At 40.5% G+C, this 7,927-nt stretch overlaps 1 pseudogene; it reads right to left on the minus strand.

Moving 5' to 3' along the window:
* Positions 1-5,068: 5,068 nt before the first annotated feature.
* Positions 5,069-5,668, minus strand: LOC149138647 (putative histone H2A variant 3 pseudogene; annotated as a pseudogene).
* Between the last annotated feature and the right edge of the window lie 2,259 nt (positions 5,669-7,927).

The raw sequence follows: 7,927 nt of genomic DNA on the forward strand, positions 1-7,927 counted from the left end.
GAAAATGGAGGGTGAAGGTATTGCAGTGGACGAGGCATTAGCTGGATGGTGAATTCTCTGAGTGACTTCTCTTGAACATATTAGCAACACTGAGATGGATTGGTAGCGTTAACCCCAAAAAATGGATGATGTGGAGGACCAATGGTGATATGACCGGTGAATAGAATAACCCAACCCGACTCAATCATGGTGATGGGTTGAAAGTGTCATGTTCAAGAGTGACCTGCTACCAATAAAATTCTTCAAGTTTTCTTCCCTTTTTCCCTAGTCATTGCTGACCAATAACTCTTTATTTTTGTCAAGCTTGAGGAGGATAACATATGCTTGTTCTATAATTTTCCCTTCAGGCAAACCTGTCTCTATGTTTTAGCGAGCCTAGCGACAGTGAAACTCGTTCTTGTCTGGGTGGACAAGTTTGTCTCTTTTGTTTTAACGAGTTTAACAACAAGGATAACTTGGTCCTTTTCATGTTTAGAGAGTTTGAAAAGGGACGAAGAGGAAACTTCAACAGTTCTTTTTCGTAGCATAATTCCTTAAGTCCAAAAAAGGATAAAATAATACAAAAGGGATGAGTTTTCGATAACTTTAGCGAGTTGAAAAGACAAGCGCTCGAACTTTTTCATGAGATAATCCCTCAGGTCTGAAAAGTTTAAAATATACAGGAGGGATGGCACTTCCAATCACTTTAGCGAGCTGGAAAGGCCAATAGCTCAACAATATTTTCATATTTAATGAGTCTGAAAAAGAGTTTAAAGGAGACTCGTTTTTGAGGAACGAGTGGCGTTTAGGGTAGCAACTGGTTCTGGGTAATCTTGGAACTTCTCAAAACATGGTGATGTGAAGAGGGTGGCTAACAAGACCACTCATCGCAGTTGTTCCTCAAAATGGTAAACAATCAAGTGGAAGTGTATGATCGGCCAAGAGAATGGAGGTGATGGCAGGAACACAACCAAGGTTCAAAAGGCTGATATTATGGAAATCACAAAGGTTATTTACCGAAGGTGGGTTCATTTTTTAATGAGCTTGAACCATATGATAACATATGCTCAGAGGCAGTTTCATTTTTTAATGAGCTTGAACCATATGATAACATATGCTCAGGGGGTAGGTTCATTTTTTCAATGAGCTTGAACCATACAATAACATATGCTCAGAGCCTGGTTCATTTTTTAATGAGCTTGAACTGTGGGATAACATATGCTTAGATTTTTAGTTTTTCTTTTTATGCGAACTAGAAATGACCAAACTAAAAAGCTAAAGAACTACTGAGTTTAGGTAGGATGGTTTCATTAGTAGTTGTACAAAACACTTCCTTTGCTTCATCTGCGACACATAAAAAGGTGAATGGTGGATCATACCAATCACCTAATCTAAGAAGTTGAAAAAGTAAAAAGCTAAAAAATGAAATTGGTCATTTTTAGCTTGCATAAAAAGGTTTGCATGCTCCCACGCATCGAGAAAAGGAGAGTCTCCAGTAACCATATGGAAATGACTATGGTTAAGCAGGATGGTTTTAGTCAGCGGTCAAAACACTTCCTTGGAAAACTTAGTAACAAAACACTTCCATAGCTTCGTCCACATAATGGACAAAGGTGAATGGTGTGAGATAACACTTCCAATCACATAAATTATAGGGAAACCTATCTTTTCAGCTGGGTTTGTCCATCAAAGCTGACAAGGGTGCATGCCCCCTAAGCTTCGTTACATTCACTAGACTACTTGCGGTAATTAGGTGGATGGAATGAAGGTTGAAGAGACAATCTTGACGCGAAAGGACCATTTAGGGATGATGTTTGACTTGGAGCTATGTTTAAACCGGGAAATGAAAGCTGGTCAGTAGTGACAATTTTGCCTTCATGTGGGAAACACATCACTCAGAAGAGTGTTGAGATAATAGCTTCTATGTTGTAAACATAGTCGCGTCCAAGGAGTAGATTGTAATCTAGTGGTCCTGGGACTACCATCGCGTTCAATTGAACGGTTTTCCTTCTCAAAGTTATTGGTAACTTTGGAAGGATCCCTAATGGTTTACTAGTTCCTTTGTTAAAGCCTGACAAATTCTGTGTAATAGGCATAAGCGATGGTGAACCAAGTGCTTTCCAAGCAGTTGAGGAAAGGATACTCACTGATGCCCCTTCATCCATGATAGTTCCAGACACGATCATTTTGTAAATTTGTACTATGATCCGGAATGGTACATTAGAAGGAAGGCGGGATCTTGCTAGTCGATTCTAGTCAAAGGAAGTAACCAGACTACTTGGAGGGGGTACCGAATAAATGGTTGAATTAACCCCTTGAGTAGCGGGAACATGGGGATTCTCTTCTTGTTGTGAAGGAACGGGCAGATTTCCCCCAAGTTCATCTGACTTTGAAGTAACAAAAAGAATTTGAACAGTATCATTCTCACTCTCTTCAGGAATGGTATCATCTAAAGGTGGACCTTCTGAACGTAAAACTAGGTCGACTGCCATCTCGACCTATTGTCTTTGGTCCAATATGGACTCAAAAGGTTCACTCTCAACGATAGGTGTTTCGACCAACGATTGAGTTATGTCAGTTGGATTTTCAACTAGTAAAGAACTTGGGGAGAGTTTCTTGTATCTAGATGGGAGTCGCTATGGTGAAGCAGGACAGTTATGCAAGACTCTCTTGGCCTCATCCAAAAAAGGACAACGAGGAAGGGTATGGTCCCCTTCACATAGTCTACATGGAGTTTTTACCTTTCCTTTCTATCCGTGAACTTCACTGTTACTAATTAATGGTGTGCTGTCAACATGATCACCAGAGGTTGATGACACCAGATGGTGTGAATGGGGGGACCATTCTCTCAAGATCCAATGGATGTATGGACATTATTGATGAAAATGGTCTCCCCTACAAATTATGCAAGGAAATCTGGGAGATTTAGTTTGTGGATTTTCACCAGATGATTCATGGTTGCCCCCTTGCTTAACTGACTTCTTCTTCTTCTTCTCCTTCCCTTTCTTCTTCTTCTCAACTACTTGGTTACTAGTATCACTATTTTCACCAAGTGTAGAGGAAGAAGGGGAGGGAGAAACAAATGAAGAATAATGCGAAGGGTCAATTTTAGTATCAACTAGTTGCTGATTCGATTTTTGAGGAGTTACGGTATTTTGAACAATAGAGGTTGAGAATATTTGTTAAACACACATGGACAACAAAGACAATATGAAAGATAAATCATGCAATTCATTTTTTTTATTAACAAGAGATTTACATTTATAGTACATTATGTGACTCTTGGGTTTCAGATCCCAAGGTCTCTTGGACTGCTTTGGTCTATTCGGCTTCCACACTAACCCATTTAGGATTAGGTGTCCAACATTCCCCCCCTTAATCCGAAGGGTTATGTATGAGTCCAAGAAGAGAGCTGTAATACAAAATGTGCAAAAAATGCATGGCAGCACTAGGTTGAATGTGCTCTATGAAATGTTGGTATAAAGGGCAGTGGTTTAAGGATGACCACCAACACTGGAACACTTAGTGCAGTTCCCGGAACTCTTCCAAAACTGGCAAGAAACTGAAGTTTTCTTCTAGAGGAAGTGATCCTATTCTTTTAAAGAGGGAAACCTTCAACCATAAAAGGGAGGTCTCACCCCGCATAAAAGGTAAAACTTCAACCTGAAAAGGGAAGTCTCAACCTGTGATGGTTTAAGGATAACCAACAACTCTGGAATGCATAATGAAATTCCTGGAACTCTTCCAAAAATGGCAAGAAGATGGAGTCTTTTGCTAGAGGAAGTGTTCTCAATTTTGTTATTGGAGTTCTTCCAAAGCTGGCAAGAAGCTGAAGTCTTCTGCTAGAGGAAGTGTCCCAGATTGCCAACTGAAGGCATGTTCATGGGCATCTTTGTCTCTGGCTACAACTCTGAAACTGGTGTGGCAGGTTGTGGCTCAGGCTCGCTTGACGTGGCTTTGAAGCTTGTAGATGACCATCATTTCCCCCCCTGTCAGATACAAGGTGAGAAGATGAAGAGAACTCAACTGCAAGACTGTTCAATATTCTGGAACAAGTTGTGAAGAATGGCTAGTTTTATGACAGTGCTTACATGGATGAAGATCAAAACAGTGATCTTTCAAATGGCCAACTCGGTCACAGTGTTGGCATTTTACAATCTATTGTTGTTGTTGTTGTGGAGGAGGAGGAGTAGAATCTGGAACAGCTGAAGCTGAACTATCATGAGGAGTAGGTGCACTGTCATGAGGAGCAGGTGAACTGTCATGAATGAATCCAGCACTCTGAAATTGAATGGGCTTTGAGTAGTCTGGAATATGAAAGGACAAGTCCTTGTCATATCCAAGACCAGTTCTGTGCTTTTTGTGGACAAGCTGTTCCCAAGGTCTGATGATGGGCTGAGTTTCTGCATCTGCATGTACAATTGTTGCTTTATTTAAATGAACTGTAACATTATTGTCTTGCTGTTTATGGGAGTATGTTTCAATCTTCTGAACAGAAACAGGTTTAGAATGATGACTCCACTTGTGTAATTCTTCCTGCTGTAGCTTTGTCTCAAGCTGCAAAAACTCTATCTTTTCTTGTGCATTTTGTATACATTTTTGAATGTCAGCAATAATGTCTTTATTGATTATGATTGCGCTGTCAGCAGTGGATACGATTAGAGTTCTCAATAACTCTAATATTCTTTCAAGCTTAGCCATTTTTCTTAGCAGTGGGAAAATAAAGAATGTGAGCAATTATGCAATATCTTCTTCTACAAACAATATCAAGCCTTAATTGCAGGCTTTGGAGCAACCGTTAAGACCAACTTTCAACATATACCACTTAAAAATTTGGCTAAAAATAGTGAGTTTACACTATTGAAGAGAAACTCAAAAGGTAGATTCCCAATGCAAAATGGTGCATGTAAAGACATAATTAAATACTACCTCAATCTGTTTAAAAAATTGATTTCATGTCCTGTTCATGAGAACCTCAACTCGAGCTAATCCTTCCTCGCTCACAAGGCGTAACTGGTATTTTCAGTGCGTTGTTTTAATTTCTGTCAATCTACAACACTACCTTCTTGGAGCCAGATGCCATCTGTTCTCAGCTGGGTTCATAAAATATTTCAGGGAACACTTTGATCAGAGTATCGAGCTCTTCATCCCCTCGAATAGCAAGCTGCAAATGTCTAGGGGTGATACGCTTGACCTTCAGATCTTTGCTTGCATTTCCTGCCAACTCCAAAACCTCTGCAGTCAAATACTCCAAAATAGCTGCAGAATATACAACAGCAGTTGCTCCCACTCTGCCATTCGCAGATATACGAGATTTCAGCAGGCGGTGGATACGTCCTACTGGAAACTGGAGACCTGCACGGGATGAGCGAGAAACAGGCTTCTTCTTGTCCTTATCCTTGTTGACAGGGGCCGAGGACTTGTTCAGCACAGGAGTACTCAAACAACACAGATCATGGTTATATCTTGTTCTATGAGAGTCTAGACAACAAGCTTTGAGACATCCTTCATTGGATCAAATTTAGGGGATATATTTAGCTCGGAGTGCCAACAATTCAATTGGTTTTGGATGACTTGGAAATCCGAAAGTTTACAGTTGAATCGAACAACATGTCTCTGTGACAAAACGACTTGCAGAGCTGTATCTTGAAAACAAAGAGAGACAATGGCTTGAACCACCATTCAACATGACGATTGCATTTCCAGTTCTTCTCTTAGCGTTACCACAACACGGTGAGATATCTTGCTTGCTGCGATTTCAAAATAAAACAATCTTAACTCTCAACGGCGGGACAGGAGGAGCGGCTTCAATGAGAGGAAACCCGATGACTGCATAAATATATAATTTCATATTTGATTGAAGGACATGTATGAAGAAATGTACTGCGGATTCAAGTCTGCTACAGCTTATTGATCACTGCCTTGAACTGATACCTCAAGACCCACGGGGCCCATGACTAAGACGCAGATGGGTAGCGGTCGCTTGCGTATAGTGCAAGGGGCATTGAAACGATTTCTTGTAAAAAATTAGAACTCTGGACCATTACCACGCATAGATACCATTATAGTGTGGAGTGGCTATATTATATTTTACAAGCTTTTAATGCTGGTGACTTAGCTCGGTATCAAGAACTATGTCACGTTCATAGGGCTGCTCTCAATGCACAACCAGCGCTTGTAGAGAATGAGAAAGAGTTGCTGGAAAAGATTAATATCCTATGCTTGATGGAGATCATATTTAGCCGTCCTTCAGAAGATAGAACAGTCCCACTGAGTATCATTGCAGACCGAACCAAATTATCAGTTGAGTATCTCCTCATGAAAAGCCTTTCTGTTCGTTTAATTGAAGGGGTTATTGACCAAGTTGATGCGACTGTGCATGTATCTTGGGTATAGCCTAGAGTGCTAGGAATACCCCAGATCAAATCCTTAAGGGATAAGCTTGACAATTGGCTGCAAAAAGTCCACACAACTCCATAACTGTTGATGCCTTCGTCTTCGTTCCCGTATAAATAACCAATATTTTCACCATCCTGCGCATGGTAGGATTCATACATGTAGGCTACCGATACATATACCGACGATGTGCGTAGACCTTATGTACATTACTTAGCCAGAGGCGTAGACGTGCTTGTATTTGGGTTCGTGCATAAGATTGCTACATTCGAGAAGACTGCAGGTTTTCAGGCACTGGAGCAATTTAGTGATGCCGATACTGCTGCTTCTACAAGAAGTGCCTTGGATGGAGGAAGCATACCAAGATATTTGCTTCCAGAACATGTAGCTTCATGCCATCTGCGGATATCGTTTTCTGCAATTTCAAAAGCCGGAAAAACAATGGAAGGTTGCCTGTTCATTTCACATCAGGTTCAGGAAGCTTCCGTTGCACATGCCGTCTCCAGCGCCCGTAATGATTCAACGTATTCAGAATTAGAGGAATGTAACGTTTCAACATTGGAATGTAACATCTGAGGAATCTCAGCTATAGCCAGAATTGAGGTAAATGCTCTGTTTTCAATTCATAACCGCCACCACGTGGACCACAACATTTAATCACACACAGTCATGCTTTTTTTTCAATTCGTAACCGCCACCACGTGCACCGCAACATTTAATCACACACAGTCATGCTTTGTCTTCAATGTTCAATTTAGGCAGCGTTTACCATGATTCTCAATAGAGTTCCAGCACTTCTCAATTGTTCAATGCAGAGCCAATATACCAGCCTAAATGCACAAGATTTTAAATGTCCAGGAAGATCAAACCGGCGTTCAAAGGGAGAGAGCAAGGACGATCGAAAAATCAAATGTGAATGTTTGAGACAGAATCGACATAACATTCAGTGCACATTGCATGGAATCAAAGACATGTTTTCAGTCAAGGCAGAGAGCAGTTGGAAGGCGAAGGAATCAACAAGGCGTTATAACACAGTAGCGCAACAGCGTTGGAACGCTTCTGACACAGATCAGAAATTTCAAAACTAATTGTTTATGACATAATGCATGCCGGCCCAAATAAAGGAATACAACCCCTTCAAGTTTCAGTTTTTAATGCACAGGAAACATGCACTGTATACGGTTCTACTCTCAACACAATACGCCACTTAATGATTTTTATATACCATAAAAACTTCCAAACATATACGAGTTCAACGACTTCCAACTAATTTGCAGAGATGGACCATAAAAAACTCAATAAGACATAGACGTGTTGGTTTACACAGGCCACAAAAAACAAGTGGCTTACACAATATTGAGAAGGTTATGAACGTACCAGCTCTGATACCATGTTAAACACACATGGACAACAAAGACAATATGAAAGATAAATCATGCAATTCATTTTTTTTATTAGCAAGAGATTTACATTTATAGTACATTATGTGACTCTTGGGTTTCAAATCCCAAGGTCTCTTGGACTGCTTTGGTCTATTCGGCTTCCACACTAA

This window comes from Pinus tabuliformis, chromosome X, assembly GCF_031772625.1.
Source record: "Pinus tabuliformis cultivar Carrire ecotype Pingquan chromosome X, CPIR1, whole genome shotgun sequence".
Taxonomy (NCBI): Eukaryota; Viridiplantae; Streptophyta; class Pinopsida; order Pinales; family Pinaceae; genus Pinus; species Pinus tabuliformis.